This window comes from Xenopus laevis, chromosome 8L (assembly GCF_017654675.1).
Source record: "Xenopus laevis strain J_2021 chromosome 8L, Xenopus_laevis_v10.1, whole genome shotgun sequence".
Lineage (NCBI taxonomy): Eukaryota > Metazoa > Chordata > Amphibia > Anura > Pipidae > Xenopus > Xenopus laevis.
The window spans coordinates 122,115,243-122,142,637 of record NC_054385.1 but is presented as its reverse complement, the minus strand read 5'-3'; the positions used below and the strand labels follow the sequence as shown (position 1 = coordinate 122,142,637).

General features: G+C 40.3%; 1 protein-coding gene across 1 annotated transcript in view; it reads right to left on the bottom strand.

Annotated features, from left to right (window-relative positions):
- XB5762037.L (uncharacterized XB5762037 L homeolog) overlaps positions 1-27,395 on the bottom strand; it is a gene marked incomplete at its 5' end in the record, with an annotated part of 583,381 nt that overhangs the window by 49,103 nt on the left and 506,883 nt on the right.

Genomic DNA, 27,395 nt, shown 5'->3' with positions numbered 1-27,395 from the left:
CAATGGCAAAGAAACTGTTCATGTGACATACGCCTTAGCCTCCCCAAACAAAAAAGTCACCCTCCGCCTATGTCTATATATTCTGTGGCTACTCCATTCATGTATCACTCAGCAATTCATACAGATTCAAAAGTTAAAAGCGTGTGAAATCAACTTTTCAGTGATTGATTCCATCTTGAAAATTACCCATGAACTAACACCGCAGCCAAGGAAACCTCCCTCTTTTGTTTGTATTTATTTTACAGATTTTCCCATTGAAGTTTTTAACTTTTTAATCCCTAAGTATTTGCAGAGTGATGAAATGAATATGATATTAAAGGTGGGACCCGGCTCTTTTGGCCCTGCTGGCCCAGACCCGCTCCTGCGCTTCCACTTCTTTCCGGTCATGCTGCAGCGTCAGAAACAGAAACGTAACTAGAGGGGGGGCGGGCCCTGGCGCAGGACGCGCAGCCGGGCCCCCGCCCCCCTCCGTACACCTGGAACTGGCCGGGAATATGCGGCGCAAAGTGGCGCGCGGACTACGGTGGGCTCGCACCCCCTGCTCCCCCGGTAGTTCCGCCACTGGTCAGAAAATGTACAAGCATATGCACGCACATGTGCATGCGGGGGGAGGGAGGAATTGCAGCATAGAGGAGTTTGCGGCTGGGGGATTGTGGACAGGGGATGGTTGGGGGGCCCCTGAGGCTGCAGACCCCCCAGTCCAACACTGATTAAGGGGGTTATTTATCAAAGGTCGAATGTTAGAGTTTTTCATACCTCCCAACTCTAATGGTTTCTTATTTAAGAAAAAACTAGAATGGAAAACACTTGATTCTGCGACTTCAAGTTACAAAACCCGAAAACTCAAATTAAGCGAGTTTTCCACGTGAAAAAACTCGAAACGGTTGAATACACAACTCGAAGCTTAATAAATCTGCCCCTTAGTGTTCTTGATTAGTAGGCTGGCCAGCCTCAAAGGTTTTTATGGTGAAGTTTATTGAAATAAATTGACTATAGAGAACCCAGCATATTATGTTTATTCATGTTGGCATCTCATTGATTGAAGTTGTTTTTGGTTGTTACTGGTCCTCAGGGCCAGAACTAGGGGTAGGCAGAGTAGACAAATGCCTGCGCTGTCATCTACCCCATGTCCGGTCTCGTCTCTGCCTGACTGCCGCTGGTTTTTATTTGAGTAAATGCGATTCTGCGCATGCATGCACGCCATTTTGCACATGCACGTTCGAGTGCAGTTTCGCACATGCGCAATCGAGCGCACAGTCAGCCGGTCTTACTGTATTAATCCTTTTGGCGATAATATATTTAGGCCGACCAATAAAATCCCTTTCCTTCAGAGGCCACTTCATTATATATGAATTTAGCAGATGATCTGTTCTTTGGGAAGCTAATCATCCATGCAGCTTTGTTATTTTCCACCTGTGAATGATTTATTACTTGGAAATAGGATCATTACAGACGTCAATGGTAAAGTGAGTAATGTACTGCAACATTCATATACAAAAGACTGTTGGTTGGTTACAGTACTCAGTAGTGATGTGCAGGCTGCGGGAGCTGCATGTTTACACGTGGTCGTTTGGGTTCAGGCCTTCTTACACACAATGTTCTCAGGTGACCTTCTACTGCCTCAGTTCCAACTCCACGCACTCCTTTTTTTAAACTTACGCCAGCATTCTCCGCCCCCTTCCTTGACATCAAAGCAGGGGCTGGCACAGGTATATAAACAGAGGAGAGAGCCGGGTTAGGGTCGGGTTTGCAGATCAGGTTAGGGTTGGGTTTGCTTTGATTTTAGTTGACCCACACATCACTAGTACAGGTATGGGACCTGTTATCCAGAATGCTCGGGACCTGGGGTTTTCTGGATAATGGATCTTTCCGTAATTTGGGTCTTCATGCCTTAAGTCTACTAGAATTTCATGTAAACATTAAAAAACCCAATAGGCTGGTTTTGCTTCCAATAAGGATTAATTATGTATATCTTAGTTGGGATCAAGTACAAGCGACTGTTTTATTATTACAGAGAAAAAGGAAATCATTTTTAAAAATTTGGATTATTTGGATAAAATGGAGTCTATGGGAGCCATTCCGTAATTCGGAGCTTTCTGGATATCGGGTTTCCGGATAAGGGATCCTATACCTGTCCTTGGATTCCAATAACAACCATTAGGCACCTTTGTAAGTGAATGCTGGGGATCAACAAAGTGGATATTCTAGTGGATTACTCAGCCAATGTACTAACCTATTTACCAGTGGAATTAAAGCTACTACAGGTATGGGACCTGTTATCCAGAATGCTCAGGACCTGGGGTTTTACAGATAATGGATCTTTCCATAATCTCTCCATACCTTAAGTCTATAAGAAAATCATATAAACATTAAATAAACTCGATTTGCTTTTAATTAGGATTAATTATATCTTAGTTGGGATCAAGTACAACAGAGTATTTGAGAGTACTACAGAGAAAAGCGGAAATCATATTTAAACATTTGTATTATCTGGAGTTCATGGGAGATGGCCTTTTTGTAATTTGGAGCTTTCTGGATAATGGGTTTCTGGATAATAGATTCCATACCTGTATTACAATTACTTAAAACATTATGCTTCTGAACATAGGAACTGTCCACAGTCTCCGTGCCCCTGTCTGGACAGTTCCGCATAAATTTCGGGCGTGCCGCGTCAGATTCAGACGAGCCAGCATCAAATTCAGCATGCCTGCATCAAAGGCGCATGCCACATCAAATGCGGGCTCGGCGGCCCAGCTCAGGTATGTCCAAGGCCCGGCACTGGGCCCAGCGCTCGGGGACTCCTGGTTTAATGGATGTAGATCATAATCGGACATCTTCACTAAAAGTAGCAGTAGTAGGGGCACTCCTGATGTAGAGAGCCATATTCTGAGACAATTTGCAATTGGTTTTCATTTTGAGTTATTTCGCTTTTTATTCAGCAGCTCTGCACTGTTATTGCAACAATCTGGTTACTAGGGTTCAAATTACCCTAGCAACCATGCACTGATGGAAAATAATTACATAAACTGTAAAAAAAACAAACAATGAATACCAAATGAAAAGTTGCTTAGAATTGGCCATTCTATAACATACTAAACATTACTTTAAAGGTGAACCACCCCTTTAACAATGGGGCGACTGATCTGTTCATGTCCCAGTGGCATTTATGTGCAGACAAATAGCACCACATCCCTACCCACATATATCTCCTGATATGAATAGATTCATGGAGTCCTTGCAGGAAAACCTCCTTATATTTGATTAAAAAGTAACTTCATTTAGACTGCATGAAATTATCCAGTACTCCACTAGTTTACACGATACTAAACATTATATTCACACAGGCCCACAGACAGTATTACCTTCACTTAGTGGACAAAATGGAAAAAAAGTTATTATACACTAATCACCTCCTTTTTGAAAAAGGTAATAAAGCGGGCAAGCTGCTGGCCTTTCTGCTTAGGGAATCCACTGCTCCCATCCCAATCACGCAGATACAGTCTACATTGGGTGATCTGCGGGATACCCCTAGAGGCATTACCGACGCCTTCGTACACTACTACCATAACCTCTACCAATCCACAACTACTATGACGCACCAAACCCTAAGTGACTTTCTGAGTAACATTCCCTTGGAAACCCTGACTCCACATGAAAGCCTCTCACTGGAGGTGCCATTATCAGTTGCCAAAATTATGGATGCTATCTCATCCTTCCCTCCGGGTAAGGCGCCAGGGTTGGACGGCATCCCGATAGATTGGTACAAGCTCAATATAGATAGTATAGCCTCTAGACTACTTTGCTTATATGAATCTGCACTGGAGGTCGATATTCTGCCCCAGTCCCTTAGGGAAGCACTTATAGTACTGATACCCAAAAAAGGTGGCGACCTGCTGGACTGTGCAGCCTATAGGCCTATCTCGCTCCTCTGTAATGACATTAAGATTTTGGCAAAAGTGCTAGCCAACAGTCTCACCAAAATAATCTCTTCTGTAGTACATCTTGATCAGTCTGGTTTTATGCCAGGCCGAGCAACTGATGTCAACATACATAGGCTGTTCACCAATATTGACTTGGCCCGACTTGGTGGCTACCCAGGGGTAATAGTCTCCCTCGATATAAAGAAAGCATTTGATTCTGTTGAGTGGAACTTTTTGTGGGGCGTGTTGACAGCCATGGGCTTTGGTCCTAAATTTATAAACTGGGTTAAACTGTTATATGCTAATCCGTCAGCTAGAATTCAAACTAATAAGATAGTCTCCAGCCCTTTTATCTTAGGTAGAGGTACTAGGCAGGGGTGCCCGCTCTCACCACATTTGTTTGCGCTGGCTATAGAACCTCTGGCAACCTTGATACGTGCAAGCCCACACATCACTGGTATGCGCTTTGGTGGGGTGGAGGAGCGGATATACCTATATGCAGACTATGCCTTGGTGTTTCTAGCAGATGCTAAACAATCGCTTGGGGCCCTCCTCAGGATAGTTGACCAGTTTGGAGAATTTTCAGGGCTGCAGGTCAACTGGCAGAAATCTACTTACATGACTATTAATGGACAGCAGCCCTCCCTGCACTCTATGTCTGCAAACTTGAAATGGGTAGAGACATTTAAATATTTGGGAATTTGGGTTTCTCCAAACCCGTACAAGTTTAAGGAACTTAACATTGACCCGGTAGTCCAGCAACTGACCGTGAACCTTACCAACTGGTCGGGACTCCCACTTAATCTATTAGGACGCATCAATCTCTTAAAAATGGTGGTTCTTCCCAAGTTATTGTATCTTTTCCATAATTCCCCAGTTCCCTTGCCCCTAAATCTTTTTACCAAACTTGACTCGCTTGTGTGCATGTTTATATGGGTACTGAAACAGGATAGAGCGTTCGCACACCCACGGCAGTCCTTAGCGATTGTAGCTTGGTGCTCAGTATGAGAGGACACGGCAGCCTCCCAAGCAATTCAGGAAAAAGAAGATACTGGCACACAAAGCATTTACAGCAGGTAAACCTTGCTTTAATTCAAAAAGTGCGGAATGTGCAACGTTTCGGGGTCACGCGTGACCCCGAAACGTTGCACATTCCGCACTTTTTGAATTAAAGCAAGGTTTACCTGCTGTAAATGCTTTGTGTGCCAGTATCTTCTTTTTCATGTTTATATGGGGCAACAAACAAGCTCGTATAAGTCTCAAAACACTGACAGCCCCTAAAACACTTGGAGGTCTGGCTTGCCTGCATTTTCTGTTGTATTATCTGGCGGCTCAACTAGTGTATGTAGCATGGAGCCTTAACCCATCAGCTGAGCACGCTGCCTTCCCTATCTTGGCAGAAGCAGCCGGGTCGGTTGAGGCACTCACCAATACTATACTCCGGGGAACTACCCATAGGGGTTGTCCCCCCTCAACTTTAAAGATGCTACCTTCAATTTGGGAAACAGCCCTTAGGTACGACAAAACACGTCAAATTGATGTCTCCCCCTACACACCTATATGGTGCAATCCTAAACTAAGACACTTTCTGACAATACCGGACCCAGCACTTTGGGCAAGATATAATATCAAATACATTGGCCAGCTTTATGAAAACCAGGGGTTTAAATCATATGAGGACCTGGCAACTGAGTTTAATCTTCCAAGAAACATGTGGTACAGATATTTTCAAGACATGCAGCACTTTGCCAATTTCCGACCGCCCTCAAGTTGTCCCTCTCCTTGTTGAGGAAACTCTAAGGTCACCGAATCAGGGGAAGCTAGAGTCTCGCATTTATAACACACTTAATAAACAAAGGGACAACCCCTATGCACAATGCCATACCAAATGGATACAAGACATACCACACTTAGATATGGATGACTGGGATGATAGTACGCATTCCTATCTGCCTTCAGTAATAGGTAGCAATGATATCCTATTACAATACCGTATGATACATAGAACCTACCTTACTCCGGCGAGGTTGCACTCCATGGGACTTAAAGCTGATAATATAGGCTTTAAATGTGGGATAGATCCGGGCACTTATCTCCACACCTTTTGGACATGCCCGCAGTTGATCAAATTTTGGGACAAGGTAGTTAACTACGTCACACAAACTCTTAATATACCGAGTGTGCGGACACCGGAGGCATGCCTTCTAGGTTTGGTTGAAAACATTACATTTGACAAATACCAACGTATTTTATTGAGGTTGCTGTACTTTTATGCAAGGAAGGCGATTACCCTAGTCTGGAAGTTACCCAGAGCTCCCTCCTTAAAATGTTGGAATGCAGCTCTTTCCCTATACAAATTGACATACCTAAGTAGAGGTTGCCCGGACCAGTTTGGAAAGATCTGGGGCCGATGGTTGGATGAACTCGACACAGCCTCTGTGCAGGACAATGGTTAATGTGCTACAAGATATATATACTGAGTTGCTTATGTTGCATCGCCCTCGGCCTACCCCCCCCTCTTTTCCTTCTGTTACCCTTCCCTCTATCACACCTGCTATCCTCTGTTAAAAAGGTTAAAAATGCTTGTACCATCTTTTCCTGTTTCAGTCTAAGTAGGTATTGCTGCAGTGATGAATATGCAGGGACACGATAGACTGGTGTAAATTTGAACTGTTTAAAGGGGAAGGAAAGCTACGGAGGCATTTTATTGCCAATAGATTAGCTGCAATAGTGCAAGCTAGAATGCTATATTTATTCTGTAGAATGTTTTACCATACCTGAGTAAAAAGCTCTAGAAACTCTCTGTTTGTTTAGAACAGGAGCTGCAGTATTAATGTGGTGTGACATCACTTCCTGCCCGAGTCTCTCCCTGGTCTGGGCTCAGATTACAGTAGAAAAGGGAGGGGTGGGGGGGGGAGAGGAGCAAACTGAGCATGCTCTTGCCCAGGGCAATGAGGTTTAAGCTGAAGGCAGGAAGTCGGATACAGAAGCCCATGTTTACACAATAGAAGGAAAGAAATGCAGTATTTCTTTTGACAGGGGACTCAGAGCAACATTACTTGGGGGGTTTACTGGTATATTTAGATGGACCTTTCTGATTAGGCTTTCTTAGTTTTAACCTTTCCTTCTCCTTTAATACTGGGTTTTTTTCATGGATGTATCAAGCTTGAAAATAAAATCTTTTAAAAAAAACCCATTATATTCAAGGCTGAACAAACAACTTATTTTTATAGTATCCCTTTTATAAAGGAGTGCTCACTAATGGGACGCCATTTTGTCTGGATGAATTGTTCCTTAATCTTGTAATTACTCAGCAAATTCATAAAATATATAATATGCTCTTACAGCTGCAGAATAGATTAGTCTTGTGCATAATGCAGACCTGACAGAATGGAAGGATAAAGGTTTATCAGCAGGATATATTATCCTCTCCAAGCCCTGGTATTTTCCCATGAGAGAAAGAGAGAACACTGGATACAGATATCACAATCACTGATTGGAAGCTTAAAGGAAAACTATACCCCAACAATGTAGGTTTGTATAAAAAATATACTGAATAAAAAATTATTAGCAAGACTGCTGACAGATTTCCCCCAATAGCAAATAACAAAGAGGTTGTAACCTCATCCTGGCCACCCCCTATGCCATAGGATATACAGCATTAATATCTTACCATCCACAGGTCCTGAATCCCCTTTGTTTACCGTGTGACAGTCCAACCTTGGCACAGTCCTTACCAGGCAAAGTTTCACACTCCACTCCTGGTGGATACAGAGAATCACGCTTCCTTTCCCCCCAAGAGCTCATAACTTTTCCCAGGTAGCACTATCTGCCCAAATACCTCTCCTGTTGGACAGAGGTAGTTGCTCCCATGTAGCAGCACATGGACAACACCTGTCCTCACACAGGGGACACATGCTGGAACCTTTCAAAACCCTCCCACAGGCAGATCACTCAAGAGGGCTCACACAGAGCTGGTACTGACAATACCCTTTCCTCAGACAGAACACTAGCCGAGGGCTCACAGAACTAGTACAAGCATCAACAGCGTCTCAGAGAAGTCTTCAATATCAATATCCAATTTAGGTCCAACACTTAGCTGACCACACCTGGGGATTTCCAACCATGTTGGATTTTCAGACAATAGGGGAACTTAACCCTAAGAAATACTACAGGATCTCTCAGATGAAAAAAGGCATGTATATAACTGTCAACTTAAAGACATGGGGAAGTATTGTCTAGTATGGTCAAAAATGTACCACTTTAACGGCCTATAAGTAATAAGCTTTACACAGGTACTGTTTAAGCAGTGTGGGCAGAGCAATATGAAAACCAGGAAGAGTTCACTCTGCCCCCACAGGTAAACTGGTACTGGCCATGGATCACAGTATAATGACACATATATTGTGGGTTAAATAGCGCCAAAGGCACATAAAAGGGTAACAGTTTAAACAACCAAAAGTTTGTGGTCTGTGGGGGATCCCACATAAACACAAACTCTACACAGGTAATGTCCTGGTTCAAGACTCAAGACCCCAGTACTGCATATCCCCTAACATTTGAAAAACAACAAGAAGTAGAAAAACCTGTGCTGCTCTCAGTGCGTTGACATTTTTGGCACGCCCATTTTTTGGCTGGCCACACTCCCAGATTACCATTTAAATTTTTAAAAATTTGGCAGGTTATGAAAGTTTGAAAACATTTCTGGTAGTTTAAGAGCAATGTTTTATGTGTTATAACAGTTTTGCTAATGAAAGTGAATTGCCCTTTAAGCTGCAAGTCACAGTTCTCCCAAGAGACCTGCTTATCTTAAATAGTTACATTTGTTTCTTTGCTTATCTGAAATTGTTACAAATGTATACAAATGTAAGTGCAGTTGCTGACTGTTCTGGGCTCTCTGCCAAAACACCTCTTATTTTAATTAAGTTTCAAAAACATTGAATATTTTTCTGGCGTCAGTGCAGGAGATCAAAGAGAAAGTCAGGACCTTTCAGTAAGAAATCCTGGGAGTGGGAGCTGAGCTGTCAAAATCAGAACTGTCCCGCAGAAAATGGGACAGTTGGGAGGTATGGACTGCAGGCCAGCAATGCCGGTTGCTTTATTACTGTGCTTCTCTGCCTTACACAATCTGCTTTTTTGTATTATATAGTACATGTACCAGGAAGCAATGGCATAACTAAAGAGGAAGCAGAACCCGCGGTCATTGAGGACTTGGGGAAAAGGGGGGGGTGGATCTTGGTGTCAACTTCCTCTCCCGCCCCCGTTCATGCATATCTGCCATAGCAGGTGGAAGCTGACTGGGCCCCCATTTCCACAAGCCCCCCATGACCGCGGATAGTGCATGGCAGAGAGGCACAGTAATAAAGCAACCAGCGTTGCTGGCCTGTAATCCATACCTCCGAACTGTCCCGTTTTCTACGGGACAGTCCTGATTTTGACAGCTCAGCCCGCAGTCCCGGATTGTCACTGAAATGTCCCGACTTTCTTTTTGATCTTCTTCTGCTCCCTGCAGTCAACACCGGGCTCCTTTAAAGATATTTCACTTGGGGCCAAGCCCAGAGTTGTTACGCCAGCTGCCAGGAAGGTTATTTAAGGTTCATTTACAGATAAGGTTTTTAAACTTTCCCACAGTTTATTTATCACTGGAGATGTTTTCTTATGTTTGTGCCATTACTTATAGTTCAGAAGAAGGGGGTTAAGGTTAGATTCATGCTGTTCTAAGCTGCAGCCAGAGCATTTACCTTGCTCATTTCACCCTGTAAAACATCAGAATGTTTGCCACTTTGTACCCTGCCTTCCATGATGTCTGAATTGACACAAGTTTCTACACTCATTTCAAGACCTGCTGATTACCCCCGTGTACGAAACCCCCAAGTGACTCCCCCCCTGCCCATCCTCTAACATGTACATCATTAAAAACAATTGAATGTTTTAGGCTTGGTGCTCCAAACGGTGGATAGCCGGACCAGTTCCTATATAATTATATCCTGATATTCCCTTTCAGAACCACAAAAGCACTTTAATGTAACCAATGCAAAAAAAAAAAAAAGAGATTTACATTCCTTATTAAAAATATTAGACTCTACTGACAATACAAGGTGAGAATAATCTCTAGCTTTCAGATCTGCTAATTAATCTCTATAGGATAGTGATTGTGATTGCTATGGCAGCATTATGGATATATGGACTGAAATCCCTTCTGTAGGATAATTAGGGAGAAAAACAGCAGCTCCGGGGGAAATGATTTCCTCAATTCAAGGAAAAACTGCTTTTGTGTTGGCAGGGAAAAAGGCTGAGCTATAATAATTAAATATGTGCAATTTATATAGCGGATAATGTCTTCCCTAATGTAGAATATATACAAATATACTATATACAAATAGTTTTATCATCTGAATTAGATGATAATTCTAATGATGTGTTGCACTCTACTGCCTTCTACTGTTCTGTATCCTAAATTATTATTATTATTACACCCGGATATTTATATATGAAGTTTTGAAAGTTTCTGCACTTATAATTTATAACTTATAATTTAATCGGTGAACAGACAAAACCAGGAATATAAAGAACAAGGTTCAGCAAGGAGATATTTTTCAATTTCATGTGTTTCTTTTAATAAAACCACGATGCTGTGCACCTGCAGGGTGTAATACTTTATTAATCATATGTCAGTAAAAAAAGGAACAGTGATGATACATACACAGTCTTCCAATTAAATGTGACCACTAGATGGCAACGTTGTCATTATCCATAAAGAGTGGAAGGTTACAATGAAGAATTTGCAATGAGCTAGAAACACAATAGCCCCCTGCAGAGTAAAATTAAACATAACATATTGTAATACATTAATTCATATTATTTTCTTGCTTAACCAGCCCAGATAGAAATGAGAATTATAGTCAATGCCTCACCAGAAGTGATTTTGTGCCAGTATTTGGGCACACGTCCCCATATCTGTGAATTATATGAGCTACACTGGCCGACCTAACACATTTGGGGCAGTGCCCATGTTAATGTGTGTTTATGAGGATCTCAAGGTATGCCTTCCTCGGTTATTTATCACCCATCTTATTTACATTTTCACATGCACAATATATCTTATGAGATCCCAACATGGATGGAAACATCAAATGCACAATGGCTTGGTTCAATTAAAAAAGAAGCACATCAGACTGGAAAGTATCTTAAAGTGCTGATCTTTTATCATAAATATATATAGAGAGATAGAGTTTTTATGTGCATATCCCTAGGCCTAAGCTAATCATATGGAAGGTAAATGAGGGTGCAGAGCTTAGACACTTTTTCTATGGCTGGTGCAAAGAGGAGCACAGGCCCCAGATAAAAAAATACATTAAATATTGGTACCCCATTGTTAAAGGAGAACTAAAGCTTAACTAAGTAGCTAAAAATGTTGTACATTTTGTTTTGTTCTTCTGTACCAGCCCAAGGCAACCACAGCCCTTTAGCAGTAAAGATCTGTGTCTCCAAAGATGCCCCAGTAGCTCCCCATCTTCTTTTCTGCTTATTCACTGCACATGCATCCTGGATTCAGTGCATCTCTAATTTAAAATATTCATAATGAATGCCATTAACGGGCATGTAAAGGCAACAAAATAAGATCCCATTTTTACTTTCTTTAAAGGGATACTGTCATGGGAAAAAAATTTCAAAATGAATCAGTTAATAGTGCTGCTCCAGCAGAATTCTGCACTGAAATCCATTTCTCAAAAGAGCAAACAGATTTTTTTATATTCAATTTTGAAATCTGACATGGGGCAAGACATATTGTCAATTTGCCAGCTGCCCCAAGTCATGTGACTTGTGCTCTGATAAATTTCAATCACTCTTTACTGCTTTACTGCAAGTTGGAGTGATATCACCCCCCTCCCTTTCCCCCCAGCAGCCAAACAAAAGAACAATGGGAAGGTAACCAGATAAGAGCTCCCTAACACAAGATAACAGCTGCCTGGTAGATCTAAGAACAACACTCAATAGTAAAAACCCATGTCCCACTGAGACACATTCAGTTACATTGAGAAGGAAAAACAGCAGCCTGCCAGAAAGCATTTCTCTCCTAAAGTGCAGGCACAAGTCACATGACCTGGGGCAGCTGGGAAATTGACAAAATGTCTAGCCCCATGTCAGATTCAAAATTGAATATAAAAAATCTGTTTGCTCTTTTGAGAAATGGATTTCAGTGCAGAATTCTGCAGGAGTAGCACTAATAACTGATGCGTTTTGAAAAAAACATGTTTTCCGATGACAGGATCCCTTTAATGAAAAAGAAACCTATCTCCAATATACTTTAATTAAAAAATGTGTACAGTTTTTATAAGAAACCTGACTGTATGCAGTGAAATTCTCCCTTCATTTACTGCTGTGGATAGGAATTGTCAGACGGTCCCTAACTGCTGAGCAGGGAAACAATCCTACTTATGAACAGCAGGGGGAGCCCCCCTTACTTCCCAGCCATGAAGAACTCAAGCAGCTTTGTTTATGACGATCCCTAAGCAGCCCAGACCACACTGAGCATGTGCACAGTATTAGTCTTGCAAAGATGTTTAACAAAGTTACAAGATGGTGACCCCCTGTAGCCAACTTTGAAAGCATAAATTATTTGTTTGATTAGGCTGGTGGTGCAGTAAGTTCATGTTTATATTTAGTATACAAAATACAGCATTTCTAGCCTTATTCTATTTTAGATTTTTTATATGCCCTTTAAAAGAGAACAGAACCCCCCTAATATGAAAAGCCCCTTCTACTACTTCCATAGGTTTTTCCATTTGGTTTTCTTCCAGAAGGGTATTCCGACACAGAGATATTTGGCGCATGTGCAGTCCGGTGGCAGGCTGGTGTTCGCGTCAACTGCGTATGAGCCGGAAACTTGGTAAATGGCTGAAAGTAAGGAAGAGGATCCAAAGAAAAGGAAAGATGCAGAAGATGGCACCATTGAGCTCCGCTGCGCTAATCTGCACTGCGAGTTTCACAATTAGGAGCACATTTTTCACTAAAGCACTATGGGGGGCAGAAGCAGGGTGAGGACACTATAAGGGTAGAGGAAGGGGCTTTTCACATTAGGGGGGTTTTATTCTCCTTTAAACTCCAATAGCCTACCAAGTAACAAACTCATGTCAAATCCAACAAAAGTCATATATTTTCAATTAAGCACCAACAATATGTGAGAACTGTTCTGCCCACAGTTAATAGGCATTAAAAACGAATGGCACCTGAGAATATATTTATCCAGAAAGCCATATATACAGATTGCAGGCTCCACCAATATCCTGCATTCATAACATTTATATACAACTGTGCCAGGTTACGTGACTAATGAAAAACCTTGTTGGCACTAATGCTGTATCCCTAACAAACCTCATTTCTCCTCTAATCAGACTGCTGCCAACTCTTTTTATGTTGCTATTAAACTTTTTATACCTTCCTGGGAGCTCTGCCACCGCTTTTTTTTATGTGTCTGTTGATTTTTTATGGGGTTATTTACTGAACTCAGAACTAATCTGGTCTGGCTTTTCGGGACAAAACTAGCAGAACCCATCTCTTTGTATTGCAAAGGTTCATCTCCATGATCTGCACTATAAGACTGGATTGTTTGATATGTGCTCGGAAAGTGTGACTTGTGTAAGTACAATAAGTTTTAAAACCTTTAGAAAATAAAGGCAAATTACACTATGGGTGCTGTCCCTGCTTTTTAATGTCTCTACAGAAAAACGAATACCTTGGAGTTGATATTGATATTCTGTTTTGAAATCAGAAATCTTGTAAATTGCCAATCCCACCAGAGAGTGAGAAGCCACATGCTGAGTTTTACTGATTAAAGAAAACACGATTGCACCTTATTTTAATTCATTTTACCTTTTGAAGCAAGCACTCAAAACACTTTGTTTGTCTTAATTATAATTTTAATATTATTTTGGCGATAGCACTTTGTAGAAATCACAATAGCACTCTAGAACACACAAGAAAAATCTGTGCATAGAATTTCTATGGTTCAAGTCACACACGGATTAGTGCTATAACACTTGGGTGACTGCACTGAATATTAACAATATTGCGCTAGGTTCTGTTATTTGATTTTTTTCTATAGCCTGTGGCGCTGATCTATAATTGTATCTTGATTTGATGGCCCAGTGGATGAACTGTAAAAAAAATTTGGTGGGTGTACTTTGCCTTTAAATCTTGCAAATTAAGTTTGTTTTTGCAGTTTTACTCTGTTATACTTTTCGGGAAAGGGCCTGAAAAAAAATCGAGCGATCCAGAAAAAAACCTCCATAAAATCGCACGATTCTGGGTTTCTCTTGATTTTATCGAGTTTTTACTAGTGATGGGCGAATAAATCCACCTGGCATGAATTCGAGGCGAATTTCCACGTTACTCCGTCAATTTCCGATTTTCACGATTTTTTTCGTGAAAACGTTTGAACTTCACGGTTTTATTGTGAAAACGTTCTAATTGCACGGTTTTTTTGTGAAAACGTTCGAATTGCACGATTTTTTCATGAAATTGTTCGAATTTCAGGATTTTTTTGTGAACTTTCAGGTTTCACGATTTTTCGCAAATTTTTCTTGAATTTTGTGGATGATTTGTGAATTTTTCTGTAAAGCAAAACGGGAGAAATTCGCCCATCTCTAGTTTTTACCCAAACTGATTAAATCAAGCTTTTTTAATAATAAATAAGGTTAAATCAGGTATGGGAGTATGGTCATGGTTTTTTTTATATAAATAATGCTCCATTATTTCAGTTACTTGCCAATATAGAGAGTGATAGGAAGTTGTGTGACACCCCTGCACATATTTGCTTTCCATTTGCATCTTTAACAAGCCTTATCCCATTTCTGTTTGTGTTAAATATTTAATATAGGCGTACGTGATACTATGCTTGCACACACCCATGCTGGGTTGTGCAAACATAAGGGCTGATTTATCATGTATGGAAATACATGCAAAGTTCAGAAAAGTGTTATTTGCATTTTGCACAATGCCCCATGGGTGACTCCCTGAGTTGCAAAGCTTGAACACCTGCTTATGACAATGCTGAAATCTACAGCTCCACACTCTTAAAATAATATGTATCTCAGTTCCACTGGTCAGTATGGGACCCACATTGCAATAATTAATGTACGTCTTACCTATGGTGGCTCTTCTTAGCTGGGGCATCTATTTTCCAGGTGGGCTGCTTGATGTACTGGAGAAACACAGTGAATGAGCACAGTCCTGCTCTATAGTTTTTGTTTCAGCATGTTTTGATCCAAGTGCATTGCCTTGTTTCTGCATTGTCTGGACATGTAATTGCAATAGGATAGGACAGTCTCTAAGACAGTGATCCCCAACCAGTGGCTCAGGAGCAAAATGTCACTCACCAACCCTTTGGATATTGCTCCCAGTGGCCTCAAAGCAGGGACTTATTTTTCAATTCCAGGCAAGTTTTGGTTGCATAAAAACCAGGTGCACTGCCAAAAGAACCTCTTGTAGGCTACCAGTCCACATAGGGGCCACCAAATAGGCAATCATATCCTTTTTTTTTTTGCACCCTAGGAACTTTTTTTCATTTTTGTGTTGGTCTCCAACTCTTTTTTAAATTTGAATGAAGCTCACGGGTTAAAAATTTTGGGGACCCTTGCCCTAAGGTATTCATGGACTCACTTTACAGTTTGGGCTTAATGGATATTGAAAATTGGTGTACCCAGAACAATTAAAGAAGAATCATACCCTATCTTATAGTTTTAACTGATTACCCTCATGCAGAGGTGCCTGTTCCCGTACCTAAACCACATTAGTGCCTGTCCTGACAAATCCCTCCCCCTGTACCACCACTGGGACTGTTGTGACTGGTGAAGTAGGGTTGGTGTCCACCCAGACATGCCACCCTGATTTAACCCCCCCCCCACCCGGTCACCTACAGCTACAGGTCTGTGAGTCATTGTCTATTAATTGCACCCAAAACCTAACTTACCCAAAGGTACAAGTGTTTTTACTCCCAATCAGCTCCATTTCTCTTTTCATGCAGTTCTGCATAATCCTGGACCAGGACATGGGAGTACATTGGAATCCCCAGGCAACACCCTGAGTTTGTGTATTATTGAGGATATGCAACTAGGGCTGCCATCTGGCCAAGTAGTTTAAGCACCCAAGGCAATACTCCTTGGCCAAGCACCTCACCACAATGCACCCGCCATTCTGAAACCCACCTCAGTTGCTCTCAATGTATTTGCCTGTTGCTTGCTACACTTCTCCCTGTACTCCATTGGGAATTGTTATTCTCTCTAATCTTGTTTGCCTAACAGGAAAACTATTTTTACCTAGTCCTCCTGGGGTTCCAAGTTCCAATTGCTAGCTTAACAACTTGCAGTCTAGAAACTCTTTAGTACATTTACACATTCATTCTCTCTGATAACTAATTAGCCATCTAATTCAATTTTGTGTGCTTAAATTCTCAACCTCAAGCAACTAGGGTCTGTATTAAATGCTAGCATCTTATCAATAAGGTGTAAGGCTACTATACCAAGTGAAATTACACTGATTGGCCTTTTGCTAGAGCAATGGCTGCTCCTCTTTGCCCCCCCTCCCCAAACTGGAATAGTTAAATAGCTGAAGGCATATAACAGGCAAGAGAATAAACCACTGCAGCCAATATAGGGGTTGCATAAGATATACATAGTTGGTCGGGCAATAGGGTACAGGTATTGCAACTCGTTATCCAGAAAAGCCATTTCCCATAGATTCAGTTTTAATCAAATAATTAATTTTTTTTAAATGATTTCCTTTTTTTCTGCAATATTAAAATAGTACCTTAAAATTGATGATAACTAAGCTCCATGAATCCATATTGGCGGAAAAAGAATCTTTTCGGTTTATTTAAAGTTTAAATGATTTCTTAATAGACTGAAGGTATGGGTATCCCAATTACAGAAAGACCCTTTATCCAGAAAACCCCAAGTCGCAAGCATTCTGGATAACAGGTCCCATACCTGTAGCATGTGAGGCACATGTGAGTGAGATGTTGATGTGGGAGAAAAAGTATCACTGTCATCCGATAAATCCACAAATATCCTGCATCCTGGACATAACCAGCGTGGGAAAGGAAAAGTAAATACCAAGAGTAAATATTTGAGATGAGCTCATGTTTGGTATTGCCTTTCAACACATCATGATAACTGAGGAACAAATATAATGGATTAAAACAGAATTAAAGAAGAAGAAAAGTCGCAATCATTTGGGGGTACCTAACATTTGCCCCCCCCCACCAGTGATTGACACTTTCTCCTTTGAGGACCAACAATTTGAATTTGAAAAATATTTTGCGGGTTGCTGGCAGTTTCGGGTTGAGCTCTTCTTCTGCTTTCCCCACCCGCGGTCTTACTCTGCTGGCTTTTGCTTCTGGCAACCTTCATTTATAGGCCTGACTCACCCTGGCTTCATTCGTGCCACCAGAGATGGGCACTGGTCTATAAATGGAGGTTCCAGCAAAGTTTGGATTGGGTGTGAGTTGGTTAAGGTCGGGTGTAGCCCAAATGTTTGTTGACGTGCACTTACCCATCTATTTAACCTTTCACTCTCTACTGGTACTTTTCCATCTTTATACAAACAAGCACTAATCACTCCTATCCTCAAAAAAACACCCCGGTTTCCCTTCTTTCATTCATGTCCAAATTACTGGAAAGGCTTGTTTACAAACACCTGATCCAGCATCTCACTCACAACTCCCTCCTCGACCCCCTCCAATCTGGCTTCCGCCCATCACACTCAACTGAAACTGCACTCACCAAAGTAATCAATGATCTTCTATTGGCAAAGTCACTATTTCATACTAATCCTTCTAGATCTCTCTGCAGCCTTTGACACAGTTGACCACACACTCCTCCTAGACATTCTACACTCAGCTGGCATTCGTGACACTGCTCTTTCATGGTTTACATCTTATCTGTCTGACCGTTCCTTTAAAGTTGCCTTCTCTAACTCTACTTCTACTACTTTCCCACTCTCTGTCAGAGTTACTCAGGGTTCTGTTCTAGGCCCTCTACTGTTCTATACTACTTGGCTAGGAAAACATATTCAGTCATTTAGACTTCAGTATCACCTTTATGCTGATGACTCCCAACTCTACTTGTCTACTCCTGATCTCTCTCCTTCTGTCCTTTCCCAAGTTACAGACTGTCTCTCTGCTGTCTCCTCCTGGATGTGACAGCGCCACCTGAAACTGAACCTTTCAAAAACAGAACTCATTATATTTCCTCCAAGATCTTCCCCTGTCCCTCAGCTATCACTCACCGTAAACAACACCACCTTTCATTCCACCACACAGGCACGCTGCCTAGGAGTCATCTTAGACTCTCATCTGTCTTTTTCACCACACATTCAAACACTTGCAAAATCTTGCCGTATTCAACTGCGCAACATTGCCCAAATACGACCCTATCTCAGTTCAGAATCAACTAAAACACTGATTCAGTCTCTCATCATCTCCCACCTTGATTACTGCAACCTACTCCTGGCAGGTATTCCAACAAAATCACCTTTCACACCTGCAATCTGTTCTAAATGCGGCCGCTAGACTCATTCATCCATCTCGCCGCTCAACATCAGCTGCTCCCATATGTATGTCCCTTCACTGGCTCCCAATCTCTTCTAGAATCAAATTCAAATTACTTACACTCACATTCAAGGCCCTTAATAATGAAGCCCCTCCCTATATTTCATCTCTGATCTCCAAATACTCTCCTTCACGAAACCTACGCTCTGCTTCTGATCTTCGCCTCGCTTCTCCTCTGATCGCTTCTGCCCATTCTCATCTACAAGACTTCTCTCAGGCGTCTGCTTTTCTCTGGAACTCTCTGCCACAAGCTGTCAGACTTTCTCCTTCTTTCCAAACTTTCAAGCGCTCTTAAAGACCCAACTGTTTCAAGAAGCTTATTCAATGTACCTTAATTAATCAATCATTGCTGTATCATAAATCACAAATTGTTTCTAAAATTCAAATGTCTCAATTGTACCCAAAACTTTACTTTGTAAACTCTAATTTGTAGGGCCCTCTAATCCTATTGTATCTGTAACCCTTGTTTGTTATCCTCCATTTATTCCCTGTTTGTTATAAATAAGATAAAGCACTGCGTAACTTGTTAGCGCTATATAATAAATGATGATGATCACTATTATACACAAGTGGTATCTATAGACAGAGCAGTAAACTAAAGATGGAGAAGGGTTTTTTGCAGAGTTTTCCTTTGTGACACACTGGTTACTAGCACGCACTCCCCAGAGGAGCCTAGGAAACCTGAGAAAAACAAACTATTCAGTTAAGGCTATTCAATATGCAGGCCCAATTATCTAGCTGAACTACAACAACCCCGTAACCATTAAACAGCTAAATGTAAATGAACTGTCTTTACAGTGTGAAATCTATTCCTTCTTATATGAAAAGTTCAGATGTCCCTGTGTTTTTAATCATAGACACAGCAGACTCTGTACTTTATATAGAGGGATTGGAAAGGGTTGTGACTGATGTAGAATTAAACTTATCATTGGATTATTGGGGGGATGTATAATAATAGTAATGGAAAAGGACAGCGGTGAATACAGGTATGGGACCGGTTATCCATATTGCTCAGGACCTCCTGGGGTTTTTCGGATAAAGGATCTTTCCCTAATTTGGATCTTCATACCTTAAGTCTACAAGAAACGTTAAATAAACCCAATAGGCTGGTTTTGCTTCCAATAAGGATTAATTATATCTTAGTTAGGATCAAGTACAACTGTTTTATTATTACAGAGAAAAAGGAAATCGTTTTTAAAATTTTTGATTATTTGGATGAAATCGAGTCTTTGGGAGATGTCCTTTCCATAATTTTGAGCTTTCTGGATAACGGGTTTCCTGAAAACCAGATCCCATACCTGTAATTGATTCAATTAATATTTCTGATAGACCTACTAATAGGAATTATTTTTAAAAATGTCAGTTCAGTTGCACAGGCAAAACATGAATCCACTTCTTCACGGGGGCCATATAATTGTATTACACAGAGATTTACTGAAGCATCGAATTATGTCGTTAGTCCTTCATGGCACATATTGCTTATTCAGTCTGTTTAAAAAAAAAAAAAAAGTTGAAGTTACAAGAACAATCCAAGTCTGGTACAGTTTAGGTTACCCAATGACAAATGTTCATGTTCCCCTATAAAGTAAGGGGCCCATTTACGTAGCTCGAGTGAAGGAATAGAGGAAAAATAGTTCGAATTTCGAATGTTTTTTTTGGCTACTTCACCATTGAATGGGCTACTTCGACCTTCGACTACGACCTTCGACTTCGAATAGAATGATTCGAAATAAAAATCGTTCGACTATTCGACCATTCGATAGTCGAAGCACTGTGTCTTTAAAAAATTCTTCGACCCCCCAGTTCGCCACCTAAAACCTACCGAGGCCAATGTTAGCCTATGGGGAAGGTCCCCCATAGGCTTCCTAACAATTTTCTGATCGAAGGAATATCCTTCGATCGATGGATTAAAATCCTTCGATCGTAGGAATAGCGCTAAATCCTTCGACTTTGATATTTGAAGTCGAAGGATTTCAATTCGGCAGTCGAATATCGAGGGTTAATTAACCCTAGAAGTGAGAGAGGCCCATATTTAGGTGGCTAGAGTCTGTGGTGACTAGTGACGGGCAAATTTATTCGCCAGGCACAAATTCACGGCGAATTTGCCCATTTCACCACTGGCAAATACATTTGCGAATTTGCAGTGACGTTTTCAACGTCAGTGTCAAAATTAAACGCTGGCAACAGTTCCTATGCAGGCGCCCATTTAGAAGCCAACTTTGAATTGTCACTGGCATCAAAATCGCTGTCTCCTGACCATTCGTGGTGAAGCGAAACGGGACAAATCCGCCCATCACTTGTGGTGACAAATGTTCTCTTGGAGTCGACCAAAGCAGACATTTGAGGGACAAAATTCTATTACACAAGTACAATTTATTTCTAACTGCTGATGCTAGAAATTGCTTCTTGGTTGTAAGCCTTGCATTCTGGTGGCTATATTAATATTAGATTATGTCAGCAAATTTAGGAGGATGGTAGCACTGCTGTGTTCAGCCAGTCAATAAAAGATGGAGGCTGACACGAGGCAGAATCTGCACAAAAGCTAGGGATAATAAAGTAAAAGTATGTAATTATATACAGTATTCATTTTTCAATGTTTATATCTAATTTAGAAAGTATCAAATGAAGACTAAATTATTGTTGTCTCCTTTAAAATGTCCCTGTCAGCATGTTATTTATTGGCGTCTGCTAGACTGTTGGTTGCCTTACTGACGCCAACACAAATTTAGTTTATTGTGCTGCTGAGTGATCATTGATATAATATATCTACAAAAGTAAAGCTAAGTTACAGCTGACACACATTATTGTTTGTCCTACAAGCATTTGTATTCCCTAGTTACATTATTATGCAAGAACTGTATGAAGTTGCCAGCGACAAACGGTTTATTAACCCCAAAAGAGCCAAAACCAGCACAGAACACTCTTTTTTTCCTATCTGTAATTATCCTTAATTGTATTTGCATGTTGGAAGGCAAATGAATGCACTGCAAAGGCCATAAATTCTGCACATATTTTTAAACTCCCATTTGGTGGACATTTGCTCGTAAAACCAACAATTGTCCTGAGGAGGAGGGTCTAAGAAACTTACCCTGGTGGTCTAGTGGGCAGCGGGGACCATGCCGCGTCCTTGGCGTAGACGCCCGCTGCGCCGCTCCTATCCTGCCTTGCTGGCGCCATCTTTGTTTCCTAGGGTGCACCTCTTAAAGGCGCAGGCGCGCTGGTGTGATTGCGCCAGCGCGCAATGGCGCGAAATTGTGCACGTTTTGGAGCCAATTGGATCCCTATTTAAGGCCCATTCAGACCTGTAGCCAGTGCCCGTTATAGGATCATATCCTGAGGTTTCCTGAGCTTTTTGCTACCTGTTCCTGAATTTGCTATCCTGACTGATTATCCGTGTTTGACCCTGCCTGTTCCTGACTACTCTGCATTCTGTATTCTGACCCTTGCTTGCCTACGACAACGATTCCTGCTTAACCCTTTGATTGACAACCTGGTTTGACCCTTGCCTGCCTGACGATTCTGATATCCGCCTGTCTCGACCCAGCCTGTCTAACCATCCTTCTGCCTTATCCAGTCTGTCTGATTATCTGGTTTTGACCCCTTGCCTGCCTGACGATTCTGTTATCTGCCTGTCCTGATCAAGTCTGTACCGTTTCCACCAGACGCCTTGTCCTTGACCTTCTACCCAAAGACTCTTGCTATCCGGTCGTGCCCCTTTGCCTGCCAGAACTCCTCGCCTTGTACCCCTCGTTAAGTCCAGGTAGCACCCAATTAAGCTGAGGGCTCCTCCCGAAGCCCAAAGGTGGTCACACTACTGGTGAAGCCGAGCCGAGACCAGGGTCCTTGGCATTTGTTCTGGTATTGGGTGCCGGCCGTGACAGAGGGTCTGACCCATCTCCTCTACCCAATCAGTGAATATACACCAAACGTACTAAACATGCAAAAATCAGGGGTAGGCTACAGAGGGTGCTTAGCAAAGACCAAATATTAGTCTGGCTCTCTCTTCAACATCGCATACAAGAAAGACTGGAGGCGGGAATCATGTGGGAATTCCTGGAACTAGCTTGCACGTATATTAGAACAGGAAAGTACCAGGGATAAGAAAGCACTTACTTAGCCGGTTTTAAATATATGGCTTCCTTGTGCCCCTGAGATCTTCAGTTTGAACTTTTCACCTGATCTGGAACAAAATGGAGAGCACAGTTTGCGCTTACTGATGCTAAAACTGGGTGTACTTGTGTTTTGTAAATTATACACATTCAATTTACAGTTTGAGTTCTTGAGCCGTTGTGCTAAGAGTCAAAATAAATGCACTGCATTTGGATATTTTTCCTTTATTTAAAAATAAAACCGATACTTACATTTTTTCACACAGTAGAAAACAGCAATCCATAATAGTATCTAAAATACCCCCATTTTTATACGTTGGTCACCTTAAATATTGATGCTTTTTTGTAAAGAAAAAGCTTTGATGAACTTCCTGATGGCAATTATTAAACAACTGGAAGAAATGGTGTTACAGAGACTTGTGCAAAGCTACTTTAAAAATGTAAGGCAAATATTGCACCACTTGCCTAAAAGGAATCAAAATCAAACAAGTGGTATTTTATGTACAGTAGAAACCCCATATTACATCCCCTGATTTTTAAGTTTAAGTAAAATGGGGGTGAAATGTGTCTCTATATATTTTCAAGGTAAATAAGTTGAACTTGCAGTGCAACTCGGAGTTGGATATTTAATGCACTTAATCGGGTGAAAATAAAAGCCCATATGCCTGTAAAAAAAAATAGTTGACAGGATCTCCTATGGAATGAGGACAGCGTTAACACGTTGATGTAGTCCTCATCTGACAAGCCTCTGTAGATTCCAATGCTTGATCCCATCTTTGGTGTCAGGGCCAATGATCAGATCCACCTGATATGGACCTGCATATGGGTGACCAAATCATTTCCAGATCCACTCATTGATGGACCTCACCATAACAAGTGGATCTGGCAGTGTATGGCTAACTAACAGCAAGTAAATTTGACTTTGGACAAAAAAGACATCTCTTTTCCGACAGTGACGCAGCACAGAACTGCGCTGAGGAGCCTGCAGAAAGGGGTTCTTAGCTTAGGGCCCTACATTCCAGTGGGCCTTGGGAACTGAAAGGTTGGAGAAACATGTTTAGAAGGACATCTAGTCCCACTAGTGATTGGCCATCGAACAATGGGCCGGATCAGTAAGTGTTCAAAACAGCAGAGCCATTTTTTACAACAAAGGATTCAAGGAAAAATTACTGTCAATAAAATTATACACTTGTTAATACATATTAAAATGATGTCACATATAGGCTCCTCAAAGTGTAAATAGAATAAAAACAACATAAATATATAACACTTTAAAAACTTGATAAACAAATAGCATGCGTACCAGTACTTCATAAAAATGACATTTTCAGAATTTGACAAATGTTTGATCTCCTATATTTCACTGTAAGTTAAAAACTTGATAAACAAATAGCATGCGTACCACTACTTCATAATAATGACATTTTCAGATTTTGACAAATGTATGATCTTTTGTTTTTCAGCCAAAGAACTAAAAATCTATATCTGCAGACATTTTAACCCGAATCTCAAAAGTCTCTAAAATTTTATGTTTATTTTTTTTTAAAAAAAAGCTTGATAAGCCACCCACTAGAACACGAAAACACATATTTTCACATATTGTTTCGCCTTGATTCGCCACAGAAATGACGCCCATAGACTTGTATGTTGTCTCACGTAAAAAAAAAAATGATACGCCTCAAAAAAAATTAGCTGTGTGTCAAAACATTTTGCCGTCTGCAAATTTTTGGTAAAATGAAAAGGGTCAAATTCGCCCCCAAGCCTACATATCACTCACACATAAATAGAATTGATCATGCATTGATGAACCAATATACCCTATCCCAACAATGAAGAGTTGGCATGACAAGCTATATTAATCTCGGACCACACCCCATACAAATTAACAAGACTACCCTATGAATGGCGTATGTCCAAATTTCTGGTTCATTCACAAAGATTAAGAAACAGTCTCGTAGACACATGGAACAATATATTGTGAAACAATATAAGGAAGATAACAACTACCTTGTTAACATTGCCATATGATTTTGGCTATCCTATCATATATTGCTAAATGTTAAAAAAAAAAACCCTCATCATTTCAAATGAGTATAGTGGAAGGCAACCAATGCATATAAAAGACATCAGCCAACAAAACTAAACTAAAACAGCATAACGTTTTATTGACTGAAACAAACAAGGTTGATTTTTGGCATCCACAACAAAAGCTACCCTCCGTCTTACACAGGCACATACGAGTATGATAAATTCCCCTGATTTACCCCATGATATGACTATGACCTGTATCATACTATTATCTAAATCAGGTTGCGATTACCCCACTCCCCATATGAGTATAGAGAATCCCTCACATGCAAAATGGCCTCATATGGGTGGAGAAGAGAAGAGGTATATGCCCAGTGGCCCTCAACAGTTGCACCCTAGGCACGTAGCTTTTCTGCCTACCCCTAGTTCTGGCCCTGGATATCACACTAAAGCAGTCTATGCTGAATATGCATTACAAGGTCCTTAATAAAGTGTATGATGAAAGACTCAAAACAATGCTTACAAAGATAATATCACCTGATGTTGTGTACACAACATCAGAAACTTCACAGCAGCCGTGATAAAATACAAACTCCTTCCACTTGTGTTTTTTAGTGTATTTATATACACTACAAAACACAAATCACCAAAGGTGTCTAAAAAAGCAACAAACCCCACCCACCAATCAAGCTAACACCAATCATTATTTATTTCATCATTATTTGGTCAGCTTTATATTCGATATTCATCTTACAGAGCTGACATGGCAATCTCTATACACACTGCAATTAGTGTAAAGTACAATTAAATCCAGTGCTCACCATTCATTATTATAAAACTATCAGTTTTCATGGCCAGTTTCATCACTTCTCTACATCAATATTAAATAACAGCAATTGAAAACAGTTACAGCACTATTGGGTATAGCAAATCACATCATAAGAGTAATTCAGACCAAGTGGAATGCGAGGATGCAAACTCGGAGAATTCATAAACCACCATGCAGTTCCTCATTAAAAAGTTATGAATTCTTCAAACACGCATGTAATATGAATAAAGAAGTATTTTTTAAAGAATGAAGTCTGTATAAGAAATAATGAGTAAGGGGAAAACTGTTTGATACTACTTTTGTTTCTTTGTTTTGTTTTTCTTTTCTTCTTCTGATTACTGGCGTTTCCATCTTTTACATTAAGCACAATATGTCATTAACAACTTTTTTTCGATATGTAAGTGGCTTTACAGTAATATATGGACTATGGACAAAGCAACTCTAAGAGGCAGATCAAGGGTCGAATTTCGAGTTCATGGGAGTTTTTTTAAATTTAAATTTCTTATTTAATTTACATTTTTTAAACACAGGTGAATTGGATTGACCCGAAAACTACATTTCAGTTTTACAAACTCGTTTCGAATGTCGGCAGGTTTTAGGTGGCGAATATTCGAATTTGAGTTCTTAAAGTTTCTAAACAAAACTCAAATCAAATTTTAACAATTCCCGAATTTGACAATTTTGGTCATAAAACAATTCAAAATTGAAAGTTGAAAATTTGAATTTTCACTGCGACCCTTGTTAAATCTGCCCATTAATCTTGTTCATGGTTTTATGAAATAGAAATAGACATTTTTAAAAAGATCCAATATTCCCACAACTAAAAGAGAAAAACAGTTTGATACTGCATTTGTTTCTTGGTTACTGCCGTTCCCATCTTTTACAGTAGGCAGGATATGTAATTAACTTTTTTTTCGTAAAAAATGGCTTTACAGCAATATATGCAATATATGCAATAATATGGACAAAGCAACTGTAAATCTTGTTTATGATTTAAAAAAAATATAAATTAAAAAACAAAATCTAATTTTCCCACAACTAAAAGATAAAAAAAAGATTAAATTCTCCTTAGTACATAATCAGGAGGAGGGTCACAGAGAAAAAGAAGGGATTTCTAAATTTTAAAAGGAAAGAAATAGAAGCTTTGAGAAGACTGGAGACAATTTCAGATATTGCAATTACACCAGCAGACAAGGGGAGGGGAGTAGTAATATGAGATAAGGATAACTGAATTTACAAAGAATTACAAAAGAACCCACTAAATGATTTTAAAAATAAATTAGACACAAAGATAGCGGAAGCAGCTAGAGTTGGTGTTTTAACACAAATAGAGAAACAATATTTAGAAATAAAATATTGTATCCCTAAAATTCACAAGAATTTAGTGGAAACACCTGGAAGAACCATTATTTCAGACATTCTTTCATTAACCAGTAACCTTTCACATTTTTTTTTATATGAAATTACAACCATATGTTAAAAAAATTGCCTTCATGTCTTCAGGATTCTACCCAAGTGCTGAAGATAATGGATGGGATATAATGAGACGATGAGAGACTGCTGACCACTGTAGATGTAAAGAGTTTGTATACATCAAACATGAACAGGGATTTGCAGACACTATTTAGCCTCTGATGAAGGAATTGATATGGAATGGTAGAGAGTTCGAATTAAATGCATGAATTGGGGAGTCTGTGAGTAGACGCACATTAGGAGTGAGCACATTGATAATTGAATATTTGCTGGTCACATAACGGTTTAAAGCAATATACATATTTTTATTTCATTCCCTGTTACTTATCTGTTATTTATCCTTCACATGCCCATTCAGCCCTACTTTGGAAGTCTGAAAGTGAAGTGGGGTGCTCCAAAACAAACAAACACATTTTTCTGGACTTGGT